Source organism: Castor canadensis, chromosome 6 (genome assembly GCF_047511655.1).
Source record: "Castor canadensis chromosome 6, mCasCan1.hap1v2, whole genome shotgun sequence".
Lineage (NCBI taxonomy): Eukaryota > Metazoa > Chordata > Mammalia > Rodentia > Castoridae > Castor > Castor canadensis.
This window is the reverse complement of record NC_133391.1, coordinates 79314395-79336380: the sequence shown is the minus strand read 5'-3', so window position 1 is coordinate 79336380 and position 21986 is coordinate 79314395. Positions and strand designations below refer to the sequence as shown.

At 40.2% G+C, this 21986-nt stretch overlaps 1 protein-coding gene, 1 long non-coding RNA gene and 1 other non-coding gene across 5 annotated transcripts in view; 2 read left to right on the top strand and 1 right to left on the bottom strand.

Moving 5' to 3' along the window:
* The window catches only part of Nrg2 (neuregulin 2), a 189751-nt gene that overhangs the window by 65374 nt on the left and 102391 nt on the right, over positions 1–21986 (bottom strand). The window lies entirely within an intron of this gene.
* LOC141424145 (uncharacterized) overlaps positions 1–21986 on the top strand; it is a 50902-nt gene that overhangs the window by 2710 nt on the left and 26206 nt on the right. The window lies entirely within an intron of this gene.
* LOC141424428 (U6 spliceosomal RNA) lies at positions 3004–3114 on the top strand. Its single transcript, XR_012449362.1, has one exon. It is a non-coding gene; the product is annotated as a U6 spliceosomal RNA (small nuclear RNA).

Below are 21986 nucleotides of genomic sequence, written 5' to 3'. Positions count from 1 at the left end.
TGTAGATACAAGTCTTATCAGATACATAAATGACTTGCAAGCATTTTCTCCGATCTGTGAGTTGCCTTTCGTTGTCTTGACGGCATTCCTGGAAGTATGTTTTTAATTTTGATGAGTTCCAATTTGTCTGTTTTTTCTTATGTGCTTATAGCGACCTATCTTTGAAATCACTTTCTAACCCGAGGGACTGCAGATTTACAGATCTTTTTTTTACAGTTTTGTAACTGTTAGGTCTATGATTAATATTGTCTTAATTTTTGTAGATGGTGTGAGGTATTTTTTGCATTTGGATACTCAGTTGTCCCAACACCATTGTTAAAGTGATTACAATTGCATTTTCAAAAATAAGTTTCTCCTAGCAACTATTATGTGGACTGCAGTCTGGGAACTACTGAGTTAGAGGCTGTAGAACTAAGGCAGGCAGTGGATGCAAAAATGTGAACCTGGCGGTCATATCCAGAATCAAGATAAAAGGATGGATGAGATGTAGAAATGAAGGGAATGGTAATGCAAGATGATGGAGAGCAAGCGGTGACCTGTAAAAAGTCAAAGATGACAACACAATGATTACACCTCTTCTTTTTTGTTATTGTTTGGCAGTACTGGGGTTTGAACTCAAGGTTTTATACTTGCTGGGTAAGTGCTGTACCACTTGAGTCACACCCACAGCACTTCTATACTTTCATTATGTCTTGGATAAGGTCTTGTGCTTCTTCCCCAGGGCTGGCCTCAGACCACTATCCTCCTACCTACGCTTCCTGTGTAGTTGGGATCACAGGCACATACCATCAGGCCTGGCTTATTTGTTGAGATGGGGGTCTCTAGAACTTTTTGTCTGGGCCAGTCTTGAACCACGATCCTCCCACTCTCCCCTGAGTAGCTGAGATTACAGGCATGTACCACCATACCTGGCCCTATAACATCTATTCTTTGTGTATTCTTTTATAGTAATGCATGCTTCCAGATATCTTGTCCCTTTCAGTGTCCTTAGTGAAATAGAGAGGGCATTACCATCATTAGAGGAGGATACTGAGAGTCCAATATGTGGTTGGTACCATCAGTAATGTTCCCCTGAACATTAGTGGCTAGAACACTGATCACGTTGGGTAAGCAGGGGAATTGCTGATTATGCTGTTTAGACAGGTTGGTTTTGCGTTGCTCACAGGATGTGCTTAGCAGAAATATAAAAATGTAGCTCAAGAAGCCAGGGCACTGGTGGCTCAAGCCTGTAATCCTAGCTTCTGAGGAGGCAGGGATCAGGAGGATTGTGGTTTGAAGCCAGCCTGGGCAAACAGTTCTCAAGACCCTATTTTGAAAATAACCAACACACACACACACACACACAAACACACACACACACACACACACACACACACACAGAGAGAGAGAGAGAGAGAGAGAGAAAGAGAGAAAAGGGCTGATGAGGTGGCTTAAGTGGTAGAGTGCCTGCCTAGCAAACGTGAGGCCCTGAGTTCAAACCCCAGTATTGCCAAAAAAAAAAAAAAAAAAGGCCAGGGTCGACAATTTTGAGGGCCATTAAAAGCTGCCATGGCAGGCAAGATTACCAGGGAGAAAGTGGACAGAGGTAGGACAGTAGAGTGGCCAGGAAGGAATCAAAGTGGATGGGAAAAAAACTAGGAGAGGATTTCGCTGAAATAGTAGAAGATTTCTCTGAAATAGTGGGTCAACTAGTACAAAAGCTGAATAGACAGCCAGGAAGGAAGAAACTTCAAGGAGGTGGGAGGTGGTGAGTGGCAGGGTTGGGGATGCCACAGGTCATTGTCCACTGGATCATACTTCTGCGATTGATGGGACTGCATTACTTGGAGGAAGCCCTTCTTCAATTGTTCTGTAAAGTAAATAACTACTCTCTAATCTTTCACAGAATTTTCACATAAAAATTTTGCTCAGATCTAGCTGTGCCTGCTGGTGGAAGTGGGTACAAAATGCTTCTAAAATAATTACCCTTCCAAAGGCAGGGGAACCTGACCAGGTTTCTGCATTCTGATGAAGCAGGCAATGCTGCATTTTGAGCTTACGTTCAAAGTCAAGGAAATGACAAGTAGGGAGTCCCTCCTCACCCACCACTCCTTGGGCCTCACATGACTCTTTGTTACTAAATATAAGAAGCATTTGTCAGGGACCTATGTTTAACTTGTGTGTGTTAGCTGCTTGAGAGAATGATCTTCAAGGTTCCCTGAATCTCTGTAGTTAAATGATACTCTGGAGGGAAGAGGGGCTGTAGGAGGAGACAAGAGGAGAGATGCAATGTTAGACAGATCAAGTGCCTGGAGAAGGTTCCTGGACTTTCTCTCTTTCCACATCTTAGCTCTTAAGGGTTTAGTGTGTTTGGGGTAGAAGTGAGGGTGAGTTACATGGTTAAATTTCTGGCTTTGTGATCATTTAGGTCAATTGAACAGGCAGTTAATGATGGTGGGAAATACGGCTATGCTGAAGTCAGTCCCTACCTAAAAGAGCTCACAATTGCCAGACTAACAAACAAGAGGTGTGGTCTCTTACACATACTTGGCACACAAATATTTAGGAAACAAACTTGAGTTAGAATATCAACACAGGGCTCTAAAAGAGGAGCAGTGAGTGTACATCATGGTCAATGACAAATAGGTTGACCACGTCAACGTATGAAGAATGCAAACAACATATGGCAATTGAGTGAGGCAGAGACCACATGAGAAAGCTGGGTAAGGCTCTCAACCCAAACCAGAGAGGCTGTGGAGGGTGGTAAGGATTTACTTTTTTGGTGCTCTTTAAGTTTTTTTCCTGTAAACTTACTTAGATTCATAAAAAAAAAAAAGAATGGTATAGAAAATAAGTGCTATAAAAGTGTGGAGGATAGAGTGGTCATGGAGGAATGAGACTGCAAGGAACATTCCAAACAGGGAGAATAGCAAGTGTTCAGACGTAGGATGATAGACTGTTACAAGGCATAGTGAGTAGACCAGCTTAGCTTGGAAAAGTGATTGAGATCCTGATGTGAAGGCTGTGTTCACTTCAGGAGCATATACACTGAAATTGGAAATATACAGAGAAGGTTAGTATGGCCCCTGCGCAAGGATGACATGAAAATTCTAATGTGAAGGATTCTAGGTCAATCTAGGATGTCTGTGGTCTATTTTGTAGGTTGAGGAGAGATTCTGCAGGTTTGGACTAAGAATTCTCATTAATTTTCACACGTGGGAGGATTAAATGAGTTAGTCCAGGTTAAGTTCTTTGAGCTAAGTATTTATTTATTATTATTATTGTTGTTGTCATTGTGTTTTGTTTCCTAAATGAGTTATGTGTTTTATTTTATTTTATTTTTTTTTTTTCTTTTTTATTTTTTTTCTTTTATTATTCATATGTGCATACAAGGCTTGGTTCATTTCTCCCCCCTGCCCCCACCCCCTCCCTTACCACCCACTCCACCCCCTCCCGCTCCCCCCCCCAATACCCAGCAGAAACTATTTTCCCCTTATCTCTAATTTTGTTGTAGAGACAGTATAAGCATTAATAGGAAGGAACAAGGGGTTTTGCTGGTTGAGATAAGGATAGCTATACAGGGCATTGACTCACATTGATTTCCTGTGCGTGGGTGTTACCTTCTAGGTTAATTCTTTTTGATCTAACCTTTTCTCTAGTACCTGTTCCCCTTTTCCTATTGGCCTCAGTTGCTTTTAAGGTATCTGCTTTAGTTTCTCTGCATTAAGGGCAACAAATGCTAGCTAGTTTTTTAGGTGTCTTACCTATCCTCACCCCTCCCTTGTGTGCTCTCGTGTTTATCATGTGCTCATAGTCCAATCCCCTTGTTGTGTTTGCCCTTGATCTAATGTCCACATATGAGGGAGAACATACGATTTTTGGTCTTTTGGGCCAGGCTAACCTCACTCAGAATGATGTTCTCCAGTTCCATCCATTTACCAGCGAATGATAACATTTCGTTCTTCTTCATGGCTGCATAGAATTCCATTGTGTATAGATACCACATTTTCTTAATCCATTCGTCTGTGCTGGGGCATCTTGGCTGTTTCCATAACTTGGCTATTGTGAATAGTGCCGCAATAAACATGGATGTGCAGGTGCCTCTGGAGTAACAGTCTTTTGGGTATATCCCCAAGAGTGGTATGAGTTATGTGTTTCTTAAAGACAGGGATTGCATCTTCCAGAGAATGCAGTAAGTGAAAGGTAACCCAGACTCCTAGGGTCAGAAGGCTTCTCTGTGTAAAACGTGGTTTCTCTGAGTCCTTGAAGATTAACCCTGCTTAAAGAGGAGATGATCTGGAGTGGAAGTTGAGGGGAATGAAAGGAGAATTTTTTTTTTGTGGGGTTGGAATTTGATTTCAAGGCTTTGTGCTTATGAGGCAGGTACTCTACTGCCTGATTTACACCTTCAGCCCTTTTTACTCTGGTTATTTTGGAAATAGGGTCTTGCTTTTTTGTCCAGGCCAGCATAGACTGTGATTTTATGCATCCCACAATTGCTGGGATGACAAGGCACATGGCACCATGCCCAGCTTATTCCTATTGAGATGGGGTCTCCCAAACTTTTTTGCCCGTGCTGACCTGAAACCATGTTTCTCCCAATCTCGGCCTCTTGACAGTTATGTACCATCACATCCAGCTGTTGGTTGAGATGAGAACTCATTTCAGGGCTGGCCTCACCCCATCTTCTCAGCCTCCCAAATAGTTATGTATGAGCTGGCTAAGGAGAATGCTTTAGATAAAAGAAAGAACATATAGGAAAGCCCAAAGGGGACAGAAAATGTGGTAACTAAAATAAGTTTAACTATCATCCTCTAAGGCAGTATCTGTTTTAAAGGCAAATGACAAAGTGATTATAGTGATGACATAGCAAGGTTGAGTGATACAAGATTGATTTACAAAAGTCGATTGCTTTCCTATGTCAGCAATGAACAAGTGAATTTTGAAATTAAAAATACATTATCATTTATATTAACATCATCTCCCCCAAATTAAATACTTAGGTATAAATCTAACAGAGGATGTATACAATCTATATTAGGAAAATGACAAAACTGATTAACAAAATCAAGAAGAATTCAATAAACAGAGATATATTCCATATTCCATGTTCAAGGACAGGAAGACTCAATGTTATCAATATGTCATTTATTTTTAACTTCATCTATAGGTTCAATGCAATTTCAATCAAAATCCTAAGAAGTTATTTTGTGGATATCAATAGACTGTAAAATTTATATGGAAAGGTGAAAGGCCCAGAACAGACAACTCAATATTGAAGGAGAACACCAAAGACAGAGGACTAACACTACCTTACTTCAAGGCTTACTATAAAGCTACAGTAATCAAGGCAGCGTGGTATCAGTGAGAGAGCAAAGCCAGGTTGATGACTGGAGACCTCAGAAACAGACCTGCAGAAATATAGCCAGCCGATCTTCGACAAAGGAGCAAAGGCAATTCAAAGGAGAAAATATAATCTTCACAAAAATGGTGTTGGAACAACTCACCATCTACCTGCAAAAAACTGAATCTAAACACAGACCTTACACTCTTCACAAAAATGAACTCAAAATAGCTCACAGACCTAAAGGCAAAATTCAAAATTATTAGAAAACAGGAGAAAATCTATATAACCTTCGGTTTGGCAATGATTTTCAGATACAATGCCAAAGGCATGATCTATGAAAGACATAACTGACAAGCTGAACTTTATTGAAATTAAAAACTTCTGCTCTGCAAAAGGCAATATTGAGAATGAGAAGACCAGCCACAGTCTGGGGAAAATATTTGCAAAGTACATCTAATAGGGGATGCAGATGTAGCCTGGTGGCACAGCATTTGTCTAACATATACAAAGCCCTGAGTTCCATCCCCAGCATGGCAAAAAGAAAATCTGATAAAGCAATGTTATCCAAAATATACGAAGAACCCTTAAAACTCAATAATGGCAAAAAAGAATAATCCACTTAAAAGTGTGTAAAAGATCTGAAGAGACACCACCTAGCCAAAGAAGACATACAGCTTGTGAAGATTCTCCATATCATATATCATTAGGCAATTGCAAATTAAAACAGCAATGAGGTACCATTACACATCTATTAGAATGGCAAATATCTAAAATTCTGACAACACTGAATGTTGGCAAGGATATGAAGCACTGGGAAATTTCCTTCATTGCTGGCAAGAATGCAAAATAGTAGTCAATTTGTAAGACAGTCTGGCAGTTTCTTGTAAGTAAACACACTCACCATATATCCAGCAATTGCATTTTTCCCTTCATTTATCCAAATGAATTGAAAACTTATGCCCATACAAAAGCTTGCACACAGATGTTTATAGCAACTTTATACATCATTGCAAGACTTGGAAGCCACCAAGATGACCTCCATTATCCAGACAATGGAGCATTATTCAGTGCTAAAAAACTAATGAGCTATCAAGCTATGGGAAGACATGGAGGACACTTCAATACATATTAGGAAGTGAAAGAAGCCAATCTAAAATGACTAAATAATGTGTGATTGCAATTACATGACATTCCAGAGAAAGCAAAACTTTGAAGGCAGTAAAAAGATCAGTGGTTGCCCAAGGCTGGGGAGGGAGGAATGAATAGGTGGAGCTCAGAGTACTTGTAGGACAGTGAAAAGTGTCCTGTATGATACTCTACTGGTGAAGACATGTCACTAAGCATTTGTCTAAGTCATAGAATGTACAACACTGAAAGTGAACCCTAATGTAAACTGTGGACTTTGGGTGACAATGATATGTCAACACAGGTTCATCGGTTGTCACAAATGTACCATTATGGTGGGGAATGTTGACATTGGGGGAGGTTGTGCATGTGTGGGGGACAGGGGGTATATGGAAATTTTCTCACTTTCTACCCAATTTTGCTATGAACCTAAAACTGCTTTAAAAATAAGATTTTTAAACATTTTAAAAAGCAATAGACAATTATGATAATTAGGAAGCAGTGTTTGTGAGCATGCGCTAAGCTTTTTTAAGATGGATCTTGTGTTCTTGAGGATTTAGGCCTGTCTGTGGTAGACAGCCCTGAAATGGGAGGAAATAGGCTACTACAGAACCTTGGTTCCTGCCCTGCTCACTGCTAATTAGGTCTGTGGCCTCAGATAGGTTGCAGACTCTTCTCTGTCTTACTCTGGGGCCCAGCTTCCTGTCTGCCAACAAAAGGTTTAAAGGGGCTCTAACCTTGGCAAGACCCTTCCAGCTCTCACTCAAGTCCTGTACCTGTGTTCTGAGGCCAAAGAACTTGGGAACTCTGGCTTTCTGGTACTTAAACTTGAGCAGTAACCCTTGGAGTCCAACTTCCACAGGTCCAGCCCTACCCAGAACCTCACTTGTAATCCATAAGGCTGACCAACAGGAGCCCAGCAAAATCCGAAAGCTGATGGGACCCACTGGCCATCTGGGGACTGACACACTTGGGACTGTTCAGCTCCCTGAGGGGCGCAGCAACTCAGATACATGAGCTCTCCTCAAAGGAGTGGATTCTAGGCTCCAGAAGTGACTTGGTGCTGTAGTGTTAGTCCTGTTAGTCATTTGTCTCTTTTGCTGGTTGCCAACAGAGCTGGCTGGAAGGACTGACTCTGATGGTCCCAGGGACAACGTGTCATGCTGAGGAGTTCCCACTTTTAAGATGGCAAGAGGGAGTAGGAAAACAAAGGTGGCCAGAAAACCTTGTGAAGCCCAGTCCTCCCCAGGGCCACTAGGAAGGATAACTGAGGCTCATCCCACCTTTTATTGCCACCTCCCATAACCTGCAGGCTGGGTGTTAAAGGGACCTGTGAGGGGCCTCTGGTCCTGGGATGGGGAGTGGCTCTGGCTGTCTGGGCTCTGGAGTCTCTGGTGGATTCCCATCTCTTCTGATCAGAATTGAAGTCTCTTTAACAAAACATCTTGGTGCTAACTAAATCAATTAGGTTTTGACAAGAATAAATCTTTTGGGTTTATGAGACAATATCAAAAGTGCAGAATTTCTGGTAAATGAAAAAAGAAAAAAAAAAAAAACCCCGAGTATTTTTCTTAAGGGCAATGAATTATGCCTTCCTTGTTGTGTTCTACAGACGGAATTACTCAACCAGCTTGTTCTGTTTTAATTAACCCAGCTAATAACTTCCCTGCTGGATTCCCTTGTTCATAACTTCTTGGTTTCACATAATAACGTGTTTGTTTCTTCCTTTGTGTTCTAATGAAATGATAATAACCTTCCCTGGCATTCATTTCATCCTTAATATCCGGAGATTTCATTAATATAAACTCTCTTTCCATCTGCTCTTGCTCCCTTTTAAAGGAAATGTTTCGGTGTTCTCTTTACTTGTCTTCTTTGGGGAGGCTCAGCTAATCTCTTCTTTCCTTCAGAGAGAATCTTTCTGTATGGCTTCCCTGGGCTGACAGGGCTTGGCACAAGCTTCCCGGGCCATCTCCCTTCCAGGGCCTCACTGAGGTCTCTTCATTGCTGCTCTGGGATGAAAACCACTGCTCACTTGGAGCCTGTCTCTCTGAGGAACCCACAGGCACGAAGTTGCTAACACATTTTGAGGGTGGGGTCAAGGTAGGAGAGGGAAAATGCTGCTTGTGTCAGGATCTTAAGGTTCCTGTCCTGTCTCAGGACAGTAGGACCTGTCCAGATCAGAGGCAGTACACAGGCAGGGCATGGAGAGGCAGGAGTAGGGTCAGCAGAGTCTGACAATTCATCTATAACTTCCATGTCTGTTTTTCTTTTTTCTTGTTTTTTAGTCAAGAGCAAAATCTCAAGTACCAACAAACATCAAGGTAGCACATCCCTGTAGAATGAATGTCTGCATTCAAAGGGATGCTGCACTGAAGACGCATGGGATGACCATGTGCCATGCATGCTCAGCCCTTCTCCTGAGCTGTCTTCTGCTCTTCAGTGGCCTGCTGCTGCCTAGACACTCATGAGGCCTAAGGCCCTGGGGTCTAGCTCCATTCTCAAGGTCTTCCACACTGGGATGCTGACATGATGCTCCCTAAAGCACTAAGGATCACAGACCTCAAGGGCATGGTTGAAGGTGTCTCCTGTGATGGTCACAGGAAGGAAACTTGCAGCCCACTGGCTAGAGAAGATTTCAGCAACTTCCTGGTGAATATCTTTGATTTCTATTGAAATCTCAACAAAGGCCCCTGCCAGGGACTTGGGATCCTGTAGTAGCCTAGCCCCCTCCACAGTGGCATTTATTGTTTGAGGAGAAACGTTCAGGCCTATGAGCACTGAGAATGGGGAAGAGCAGAGGCCCAGCAGCACAGCTAAACCTAGGGAAGTCCAACTGTGCTGGCAGAAGTAGTGGGCAAGGGCCTGTAGGACAGGGCCCTGTACCACAGGCTCCTGAAGTCTGATGCAGGACCTCACAGGGATGAAGATCTTGAGGGAAGATGGCGGCATCCTTTTCTGGTCCATCTTCCTTTAACTGGCTGACCAGCACAGCCCACCTGGCTCACCTCTCTGCCCATTCCATGCAGTCCTTCCCCTGCCTATCCATGGATGCAGGAAAATGGCTCCTTCCAGCTGGTAGGGACCATTCTGGCTGCCCAGTGCACCTTCACTTTGTTTCCCTCCACCTCTGCTTCCTGGGACATGCACAAACTACAGGTGCAGCAATTGTGACCATCATAGCCTCCAGGTTATCTCATTGCCATCTGGTCATCTCATGGCAGCAGAGTGTGGAAAGCAGTTGGGGTCATCTCAGACAGACATTTCTAATAGATTTTCTTCTTCAGATCCTTAAGAAGTAATGTGCCATATCACATGCTCAGACTGCTTTGCCAGGGTCACTGTGACATGGGTTTAGGCATCTTGGCTCCTTGCCTTTAGCACTTGACTCTGCACTTTGCAAATATGGCATAGTGCCAAGCAGGAGGACACTATGGATGCATCAGTACCCATGGCAGGCATGCTCAGTCACATATGGCCTTAACAACATGGCTCTCAGACTGCCATGGTGGCTACTCCTTTCTGATTCTTACCAATGTAGTGGGTATGGTGCTGTGCTAATGGCCTCGGTGGCCTGGCTCCTTGGCCCCATGGTCAGTTCAGCGGACACAGCCACAGCTTGCATCAAGTGCAATGTGACCAGGAGTGAGTAGGGCCCCTGTGCAATGCACCTCTGGGCAGGAAGCTGTTTCCTTCCTTCATTAGGCTAGAAGTGTCAGCCTCCAGGCTCTAGACTCAGGTGAGACCACTTCTAGCCCAAGGGTGACATTTGAATACTCAAGAAACTTCTCCCTCTCCGTTGGGAGGGCTGATGAGTTTCTTATAGTTCTCTTTCCATTCCAAAGAGGGTGTGATGGCCCCATCCATGAGATGTATCACTTGAACTCATCTTTCAAGCACATTCCAACCAGACCTTCTGGCAGGCAGTTGAACACAGCACGCTCTGTGACCATGGAAGGAAGAAAAGCTGCATGGATCCTGAGGGGATGGAGCCCAAGGCCTTGTGCCAGCCACCCACTACCAGTACTCTACTAGTGAGACGTTGCTACTGTACCAGGCCTTTGTTTCTTCTGTAGAGTCAAGATTTTCTGCTGTAAGAGGCCAAGAACCACCCAATAAAAGGATGTGGTACCTGGCAAGAGTCACAGCTGCTTCTCTGGGAGACACGCTGGGAGTGTGTGTGAGTGGGAGTAGCAGGCTCTCCCCCCACCCCCACTTGATTATTCTTGGCATGCTCTGGACCCAGATGCCTCACCCTTGCCCTATTGCCCCACCCTATTTGGAATCTTCCCCACAGCTACTTCCCCCTCCTCCTTCCCTCCGCCCCCATCTTTAATCTCCCTCCTCTTCCTGAACCCTCCACTTCCTTGCTCAGAGGCTATGGGATAGTTCCCCAAAGAAAATACTAGACAGAAAGAGTGAAAATCTAAAAAGGGAGTTTGGCAAACCTACAGGACAAGTTTTGAGCACCCTCTGGCTCCACTTTCTCCTTATTCCATTTTCAAAGGAAACTACCTCCCAGAATTATTTCATTGGCCAAAGATGGGATGGTCAGAAGCTCATGGTTTTTTCTTCTCTCTCTCTCTCTCTCTCTCTCTCTCTCTCTCTCTCTCTCTCTCTGGAGACCAAGATGTGGTCTTCACAGAGACAGGGTACCATGCTCCTATTCTGTCCTTTACACCAGGAAAAGCCCCTGGGTCTTAGCATGACCTCTGTATCCCAATCCTCACACATTCACCCCACTGCACACCTTGCAGTCCCAAAAATCTGGTCAAAGGCAAAAGACAAAGGAACTCCCTGTATCAGCCATTTAAGCAGGAAAGATAACATATTAGCATGGATGCCCAGGGACTAAGTCTCACTATGTGTGACTTACCCAGTTCAGAGCAGTGAGGCCAGCCATCCCAATGACCTCCTCATGAGCTCCATCTTTCTCAGCAATGAACATCACGGACTGAGATAATTCCCCTCTTCATCCTCTTATCCCAGGGCTACTACACTCTTGGTCTTCCTGCTTTCTGAAGGCTGCTTCTCTTTCCCTTCAATGATGACTGGTTAGCACAGGGAAGACTTCTCAGGATTCTGTCCTTGGCTCTTTCATCCATGCATTTATTCCTCTTTTCCATAAGCATATGAGCCCCAATCAGCTAGATATTGATTTTTTTTTTTTGGTGGCACTGGGGTTTGAACTCAGGGCCTTGCACTTGCTAGGCAGGTGCTCTTACTGCTTGAGCCACTCTGCCAGTTCCAGGGCTAAATACTGGGCTGAGCATTGGCCATTTATTTTTTTTCCCTTCAAAGACTTCCACAACTCCCACAGAACAACGATTGCTTCTCCTAAGACAATCCAAGTGTGTCCCCAACCTTGGCCTTTTCTGTTGGTCAATCTTTATTCTTAATCATAAAATGACAGTCAGACCCTACAAATGGAATTTGTTATCTCCCTGAGCCTGCTCCTCTTTGCTATTGATGTTTTGCCATCTATTACCTGCTTCTGCATTTTTCCACTTGTGATGAAAATCAGTTGTTCTTGACTTGCAGTGTGGCATCACCTTTTTGCTCACCATTCATTCTCATCACTAACATCACAAATCAGGCCTTCCCGGGTTTCCCAGCTTTTCCTCTTCATCCTGGCTCTCTATTCTACCACTCCTAAAAAAGTTCCACGTAAAGTTGCTGGATTACTCTTCCAAAACAGCTTTTATCTTAACACTCTTCTGTTGAAAAGGCTTGTTGAGCCCTTTATTAACTCTTGACTAGTGTCCAAATCCACTGACCTGCCACTCAGTCACCCGTACTATGTCCTTTGTTATTGTTCTAGCTCACAAAGCTGTTCTCACACACTTGGTTCCCCCACATACACTTCCCAGTATTGCTTATTCTAGCCCCTAGACCCTTTCTTTAGCTATAAAATGGCATAGTGCTTTTCAAATGAATGAATGCCATCTGTTGTTTCCAAAGCTATCCATTTCCAAAGAACAAGATCAGATGTTACTTCCCTCCAGTGAAGTCTTCACTAAGCAATGCTTCCTGTGGCCTCATTGCCCTGACTAGAATAATCTTAACTTACAGTGGCTTTCTCTCATTCCTAGTTAGACTTCCAGCACCTAATGTAGTGGGTGTTCATAGTGCTTGTCAGGTGAATGAAAGTATATTTCTTGCTTCCTGGGAAAGGCTTAAGCATAGATGACATCAGGTATGGGCTATGAGTTCCTCAAAAGGAAAGGGTAAAGACAGTCACTATTGTACAGAAATACCTGCCAAGCAAAGAAACAACACTTCCACATGAATGCCACTCCTGTACCCCCTGACAAGGCTATTTGTAGGTTTTTCTCTAAAAATTTTAAACTACAAGATGACTTCTACTCTTGGTCAAAAGACTAGGTACAGCCTGGGAAACACAGTGAGACCCCCATCTCTAAAGAACAAAGAATGTATTTCATGACTTCTCAAGGAACCTTCCTTGAGAAGGGCCCTTGGCACCATGTAAGTTCTTCATATGTCAATCTTCCCATCCACTGCTGAATCACCCTGTCAGTGAGAAAGGTCATCTCCTTATTGTAATCAATTCTGACTCTACCTTGGGTAAAAAGGAAGAAAATCAGCAAATAGGACCAAAGTGGAATAGTTACTGCTCATTTGTATGAATTCATAATGGTGTTTAGTGTGAGCCATTTCAACATGATCCTTTGCCCAAGGCATTCCCTTCCGCTTTAGAGAAGGTTTCTGAACCAATAACTTAGCATGGTTGTTTGTGGAACAAAACAGGATTCCAGGGTTCTCCCATGGCACTCTCCCTTTCTCCTAAGTTTCTTCCATACCAAGTCAGAACTGGGCTTTCTCCCTCTTAGACCTAAGCAAAAACCCAGCCTAATGCATAGCTACCCAATTTTGCTGTTTCACACTTTCTCTGGTGTAAGGAAGGTAAGTGTGTTAAAAAAAAAGTTTTCTCTTCCATTTTACAAAAGCTGAAGTAAACCAAGGGACTTGGGTAGGCAGTAAGGAGATAGATGATTGTCCGTAAGGCATTGAAAACAAGATGTGCCCTGAAGAATTCCTTCAGCAATACGGTTTACATTTTATCTGTTTTAGCCACATGTAGGGTATGTTTGGAAGATGATTCAACAAAAAGAACCAAACTGCTCCAGGTCTTAGAGACAGAAAGGAACAGAACTCAGCTCAAACTTTTAGGCAGGTTTCCTTTGGTCTGTGATTCTTCGGGCAGAACGTCTGCTTTCCATCTCTGCTGAGCCACTTCTGCCTCTGATGATAAAGTACAAGCTCATTGGCTTCCAGATACTATCTGCTGCTACTCTAGCTCATGGCCTCACCTGGCAACCATGGCTTGGGAAACCCCACTAGGAGGGAAAACAAAGGCCACGTGTGTTACCAAACAGGGGTTCAAGGAATGATAGCCCATGAGTGGATCTGGATGGAAAGAGGAGCCTGGGCTAAAGCAGATAGGCAGGGTATGGGTTGCTGCCTTCAGTGACAAGAAGTTGTGTAGACCCACGCACAGGAAATCAATGTGAGTCAACTCCCTGTATAGCTATGCTTATCTCAACCAGCAAAAACCCTTATTCCTTCCTATTATTGCTTATACTCTCTCTACAACAAAATTAGAAATAAGGGCAAAATAGTTTCTGTTGGGTATTGAGGGGGTGGGGGGGAGAGGGAGCAGGTGGAGTGGGTGGTAAGGGAGGGGGTGGGGGCAGGGGGGAGAAATGAACCAAGCCTTGTATGCACATATGAATAATAAAAGAAAAAAAAAGAAGTTGTGTAGAAAACACTGGGCCACCAGACACTAGTCAAAGAACCAATGGATTTATCTAGTTTATCAAGGCTACAAGTCTAACTAGAATGAAATGTGAATGGTGCATGGGCTTTGATACATACGGATATGAGTTTGCTAGCCTACTCATTTACTCTCACTTGATGGTAATACAGCATTTGACCTTTCTTTTTTTTATTTATTTTTTTATTTTTTTCATTTTTCTTTTATTATTCATATGTGCATACAAGGCTTGGTTCATTTCTCCCCTCTGCCCCCACCCCCTCCCTTACCACCCACTCTACCCCCTTCCTCTCCCCCCCTCAATACCCAGCAGAAACTATTTTGCCCTTATTTCTAATTTTGTTGTAGAGAGAGTATAAGCAATAATAGGAAGAAACAAGGGGTTTTGCTGGTTGAGATAAGGATAGCTATACAGGGCATTGACTCACATTGATTTCCTGTGCGTGGGTGTTACCTTCTAGGTTAATTCTTTTTGATCTAACCTTTTCTCTAGTTCCTGGTCCACTTCTCCTATTGGCTTCAGTTGCTTTAAGGTATCTGCTTTAGTTTCTCTGCGTTAAGGGCAACAAATACTAGCTAGTTTTTTAGGTGTCTTACCTATCCTCACCCCTCCCTTGTGTGCTCTCGCTTTTATCATGTGCTCATAGTCCAATCCCATTGTTGTGTTTGCCCTTGATCTAATGTCCACATATGAGGGAGAACATACGATTTTTGGTCTTTTGGGCCAGGCTAACCTCACTCAGAATGATGTTCTCCAATTCCATCCATTTACCAGCGAATGATAACATTTCGTTCTTCTTCATGGCTGCATAAAATTCCATTGTGTATAGATACCACATTTTCTTGATCCATTCGTCAGTGCTGGGGCATCTTGGCTGTTTCCATAACTTGGCTATTGTGAATAGTGCCACAATAAACATGGATGTGCAGGTGCCTCTGGAGTAACAGTCTTTTGGGTATATCCCCAAGAGTGGTATTGCTGGATCAAATGGTAGATCGATGTCCAGCTTTTTAAGTAGCCTCCAAATATTTTTCCAGAGTGGTTGTACTAGTCTACATTCCCACCAACAGTGTAAGAGGGTTCCTTTTTCCCCGCATCCTCGCCAACACCTGTTGTTGGTGGTGTTGCTGATGATGGCTATTCTAACAGGGGTGAGGTGGAATCTTAGTGTGGTTTTAATTTGCATTTCCTTTATTGCTAGAGATGGTGAGCATTTTTTCATGTGTTTTCTGGCCATTTGAATTTCTTCTTTTGAGAAAGTTCTGTTTAGTTCACGTGCCCATTTCTTTATTGGTTCATTAGTTTTGGGAGAATTTAGTTTTTTAAGTTCCCTGTATATTCTGGTTATCAGTCCTTTGTCTGATGTACAGTTGGCCAATATTTTCTCCCACTCTGTGGGTGTTCTCTTCAGTTTAGAGACCATTTCTTTTGATGTACAGAAGCTTTTTAGTTTTATGAGGTCCCATTTATCTATGCTATCTCTTAGTTGCTGTGCTGCTGGGGTTTCATTGAGAAAGTTCTTACCTATACCTACTAACTCCAGAGTATTTCCTACTCTTTCTTGTATCAACTTAAGAGTTTGGGGTCTGATATTAAGATCCTTGATCCATTTTGAGTTAATCTTGGTATAGGGTGATATACATGGATCTAGTTTCAGTTTTTTGCAGACTGCTAACCAGTTTTCCCAGCAGTTTTTGTTGAAGAGGCTGCTATTTCTCCATCGTATATTTTTAGCTCCTTTGTCAAAGATAAGTTGCTTATAGTTGTGTGGCTTCATATCTGGATCCTCTATTCTGTTCCACTGGTCTTCATGTCTGTTTTTGTGCCAGTACCATGCTGTTTTTATTGTTATTGCTTTGTAATATAGTTTGAAGTCAGGTATTGTGATACCTCCTGCATTGTTCTTTTGACTGAGTATTGCCTTGGCTATTCGTGGCCTCTTGTGTTTCCATATAAATTTCACAGTAGATTTTTCAATCTCTTTAATGAATGTCATTGGAATTTTGATGGGAATTGCATTAAACATGTACATTACTTTTGGGAGTATCGACATTTTTACTATGTTGATTCTACCAATCCATGAGCATGGGAGATCTCTCCACTTTCTATAGTCTTCCTCAATCTCTTTCTTCAGAAGTGTATAGTTTTCCTTGTAGAGGTCTTTCACATCTTTTGTTAGGTTTACACCTAGGTATTTGATTTTGTTTGAGGCTATTGTAAATGGAATTGTTTTCATACATTCTTTTTCCGTTTGCTCATTGTTAGTGTATAGAAATGCTAATGATTTTTCTATGCTGATTTTATATCCTGCTACCTTGCTATAGCTATTGATGATGTCTAGAAGCTTCTGAGTAGAGTTTTTTGGGTCTTTAAGGTATAGGATCATGTCATCTGCAAATAGGGATATTTTGACAGTTTCTTTACCTATTTGTATTCATTTTATTCCTTCTTCTTGCCTAATTGCTCTGGCTAGGAATTCCAGTACTATGTTGAATAGGAGTGGAGATAGTGGGCATCCTTGTCTGGTTCCTGATTTCAGAGGGAATGGTTTTAATTTTTCTCCGTTAAGTATAATGCTGGCTGTAGGTTTGTTTGACCTTTCTGAACCTTAGTTTCTTCATATGCAAAATGGATAATGATACCTATATTACAAAGTGTTATGAAGACTAGATGAAATGATGTTTTAAAGTACTAAGGATAAGATGTAACAAAATTAGAAATAAGGGCAAAATAGTTTCTGCTGGGTATTGAAGGGGTACGGGGGAGAGGGAGGGGGCGGAGTGGGTGGTAAGGGAGGGGGTGGGGGCAGGGGGGAGAAATGAACCAAGCCTTGTATGCACATATGAATAATAAAAGAAAATAAAATATAATAAAAAGATGTGAACTAGCTGGGATGTAGCTCAGTGGTAGAGTGCTTGCCTAGCATGTACAAAATCCTGGGTTTAATCCCAGCATTAAGAAAGAAAAGACACACACTAAAAAAGATGTGAAATAAAAGGAACTCAGCGTAATGACAGACCAGAGGGAAAAAAGATATACTTCAAATCCTGATGATGCTTAAAATCTAATTAGGAATATAGATTAAATAAAAATTAGCAAGCAACCCAAGATTATGAAATATGATTTTAAATGTAGCAGTTTAGAGATTAACAGGAATCTCTGAGGGTCACAGACATCAGGAAAGCCATTCTGGAGGTGAGATGAGAAGCGGTAATAAAGGCAGAGAGGAGGCCTTTCTTCTTTTCAGGCCATAGGGAAAAAGCTAGTCCCACCTTTAAAGAATGAAGCCCAAAGACCAAGTATAAACAAGCCAAATTTGAAGAGGATAAAGATGTTGAAATTAGCAAACAAAGACTCAAAGGCTTTATTATGAATATGGTCAAACAATCATAGAAAATATGCTGTAAAAGAATGAAAAGATAGGGAGTTGCAACAAAGATATAGAAAACATTTAAAAAATGCATTATACAGTTAAAAACTACAGTAATGGAAAATAAAAATCACTAAGACTGGGGGTATATAGCACTTGCCTAGCATGCACAAGGTCTTGGGTTTGATCCCTAGCACCACACTAAAAAATCATTAGATGGGCATAATAGCAGATTGAAGAAGGCCAAAGAAATAATTAAATTGAAGGCAGACTAATAGAAACTATCCAATCTGATGAACAGAGAGGAAAAAAAGAATGAATAAAAATGAATGTAAAAAATCAATGGAACTTCTGGGATCTATGAGATATATGAAGCAACTCATTATACATGTAATTGGAATCTCACAAAAAGCAAAGTTAAAAAGGGCAGGTATGTAATGACTAAAATTTCCCTAAATTTAGTTGAAAACATTAATTTACAGATCCAAAAAGTTCGACTCACCCCAAGCAGAATAAACACTAAGCAAATCACTCTTGTAGAGATCACAGTTGAATTTGAGAAAGCCAAAGAGAAAGATAAAATCTTTAAAGCAGCCAGAGGTAAACAACATGTTACATAGAGGGGAACAAAAATCAGGTCAAAGGTGGTCATTTTACTAAACACTGTGGAAGCCAGAACATTTCTAAACAAAGCCAAAATCTGCCAGCTGAGACTTCTATATCCAATGAAGCTATCCTTAAAAATAAAAGGGAAAATAAAGACATTTTCAAAAGACAAAAAGAGAATTTGTTGCTAGCAGACCTGCACTATAAGAAATACTTAACAAAGTTCTTCAGATACCAGATACCAGAAAGTAATATGGACCTAAAAGTGAAGAATATGGGGAATGGAAAATGTGTGGATAAATATATCTTTCAGTTTCTTTAAAACGTATGTGAATATTTAAGGCAAAATCTCAACACTCAGTGGGTTTATAATGTTTGTGGACATAATGTAATGACCACAATACCACTAAAGTTTTGGGGGTTGGAAAGCAATAAGTGGAGATATGTACTTTGCAATGTTCCTATATTTTACCTGAAATAATTCAATCTTACCTTTAAGTAGACTGAATTTGTTTTTAATGTGTACATTGTTATCTCTAAAAATAATGTGGAAAGACATTTTCTAGCTGATATTCTAAAATATATGATTAGGTTGGCAGAGTGGCTCCTAAGAATGCCTGACTAGAGAGTATGAGGCCCTGAGTTCAACTCCAATGCTGCCAAAATATAAAAAATTCAAATTCTGCATTTAGAAGAAAATAAATAAATAAAATGATTAATAAAAATAAGGCAACAAAGGATGAAAAAATGAATAAAAACAGGTGAAAAAAATGAAACATTAAGAGAAAAAGGGAAGGCCTAAGTATATGAATAATTACATTAAGTATAAGTGGATAAAACACTCCAATCAAAAGGCAAAGATTGTCAGATGGTATCATAAACCAAGAACAAGGTACACTTTAAACACAAAGACACAAATAGACTAAAAATAAGATATTGTCAAACTATGTAAACAACAAAAATAACAGCTAAAAGCAGAAGGCTGGAAATGATCCAAACCTTAAGGAAAAGAAAATTTTAATGACTCTTGTAATGTAAGACAAAATAGACTTTTAGAAAAGTGAGAAACAAAGAGGGATACTTGATAAGGATTAAAAGGTCAAACATAAGGAATATAGAATATTCAAATATATATGTATACATATATGTATATATACATATGCATATATCTGTCCCTAAAAATACATCATCAAAATATATGAAACAAGGTCATTCTCATTCTAGAGATAACCAGCTTTCAGTCTATTGAATGTATATTCCTTTCCTAATAAACTTTACTATCATTTATATGAAGTCGGCAGTTACAGGTCTAAAGGGAAAGACAGAAAAATCACAATTAAAGCTGGAAATCTTAACACAGCTCTACTAGTAATTGATGAACTAATCAGATAAAAATTCAGTAAGGACATGAAAGAAATGAATGACATGATTAACTCTTTAATTTACTTTTATAAAAAGTTATATCCAAAAATGTAAAATATACATTCAAGTGTATACAGAAGGCTCATCATAAAAAAAATCAACAGATTTCAAAATACATGTTCCCTAAAAACAATAAAATTAAATTTAAAACAAAACATTAAAAAGCCTCAAATATGTTTTCTTATATTTAAATAGCTTTAACAGACAACCAAAGCAAAATAGCAATGTATTAGGGAGTTTAGAAACATACAGAGAAGTAAACCATATGACAACAATAGCAAAAAAGACTGAGAGGAAATGAAAGTATATGATTGTTTTTATACTGTATATGAAATGGCACCATGTTTCCTGAAGATAAACTGATAAATTGAAGACATATAACCATAAGTCCTAAGGAAACCACTAAGAAATCAAAACAAAGCAAGAGCTGGGTACCAATGGCTCATACCTATAATCCTAGCTACTTAGGAGGCTGAGATAGAGAAGATCAATGTTCCAGGCCAACCTGGGCAAGTAGTTCTTGAGATCCCATCTCCACGATAACCAGAACAAAATGGACTGGAGGTATGCCTCAAGTGGTAGAGGACCTGCTTTGCAAGCACAAAACCCTGAACTCAAACCCCAATCCTACCAAATAAATAAATAAATAAATGAATAAATAACAAAGTAAGAAGCATAGCTAATAAGCCAATAAAAAAGAATAGATGGAATAAATACAAAATAGATAGTAAAATGGTAGATTTAAATCCAATCATACCAAAAATCACATTAAATGCAAATGATGTAAACATCCTCATTTTAAAGGCAAAGATTTTTAAATTGCATGAAAAAGAAAGACTCAGCCATGCACATAAAGTAAAATATGGAATAAAATATTAACATGAGTCAAAAGAAGTCACTTGAGTGACTATATTTATACTAGACAGAGTAAATATTACCAGGGATCACATTGGTCATTTCATAATGACAAAGGGCTCAATTCATTAGTACATATGAATCCTAATAATATAGCTTTAAAACAAATGATGCAAAAACTAGTGGAACTGAAAGATAACAGAAAAATCCACAACTATAATTGGGATTTCAACATGTTCTCTCAGTAATTGATAGAATTAGTAGACAAAAAAGAATATAGGAGACTTGAACGAACTTGACCCAATTAACATTCACAGGACATGCCACTAAACAAAAACAGGAAACATTTGACTGAAGTACATAGAGAACACTTACCAAGACAGACCATATGCTGGTCCATAACATGAATTTCAATATATTTTAAAAAGTTCAAATCACACAAAGTATGTTCTCTAATTACAACAAAATTAAATTACAAACCAATAGCAGAAAAATATATGGGAGATGATCAAGTATTTATTAAAAACACAACTACAATTAAATGATCAAGACAATTAAAAATGCATTTCTGAATAACCTGTGGATCAAAGTAGAAATCACACAGGAAACTATAATATAGTTTAAACCAAATGAAAATAAAAATATGACATATCAAAATTCATGGGATGCAGCTAAGTAGTACCTAGATGGAAATTTATAGAATTGAACCTTTATGTGAGAAAAGAAGAAAGATTTCAGTTAATGAAGAAAGCTCCCACCTTAAGAAAATAGAAAAAGAAAAGCAAATTAAACACACTGAACACACACACAAAAAAATAAAGGTTAACAACGAAATCAGTGAAATAGAGAACACAAAAATAATAGAGAAGATCAATGAAACTAAAAACTGGTTCCTTGAAAAGATGACTAAAACTGTTAAACCTCTAATCAGACCAATCAGGTAAAAAAACAGACAAGACCCAAAGAGCAACATAAACAATGTGAAAGGGAGAATCACTGTTTATCCCACAGACATCAAAAGGTTGATAAGGGAATGTCACAAACAATGTTATGTTAATAACGTGGATGAAAAAATCCTTAAAAGGTAGAAACTACCAGACTAACTCAAATAGAAGCAAATAATCTAAGTAGCTCTAGACCTAGTGAAGCAGTTGAGTCTATGTAGTTAAAATCCCTTCCAAAGACAAAACCCCAGACTCAGAAGACTTCATGATGAATTCTACCAAACATCTAAGGAATAAATAAAACCAATTCTACACAAGCTCTTGCAGAAAATAGAAGATAGGGAATATTTCCCAACTCATTCTATGAAGCTGCTACTTCCAAAACCAAAGATATAACAAGAGAAGTCTATAGACTAATATCCCTCATGAATATAAACATAAAAATTATTAGCTTTGCAAAATCAAATCCAAACAATATTTTTTTCTTTTCCATTTTAATTAGCATATATTCATTGTATGGGGGGATGTGCTGTAACAACTCTGAA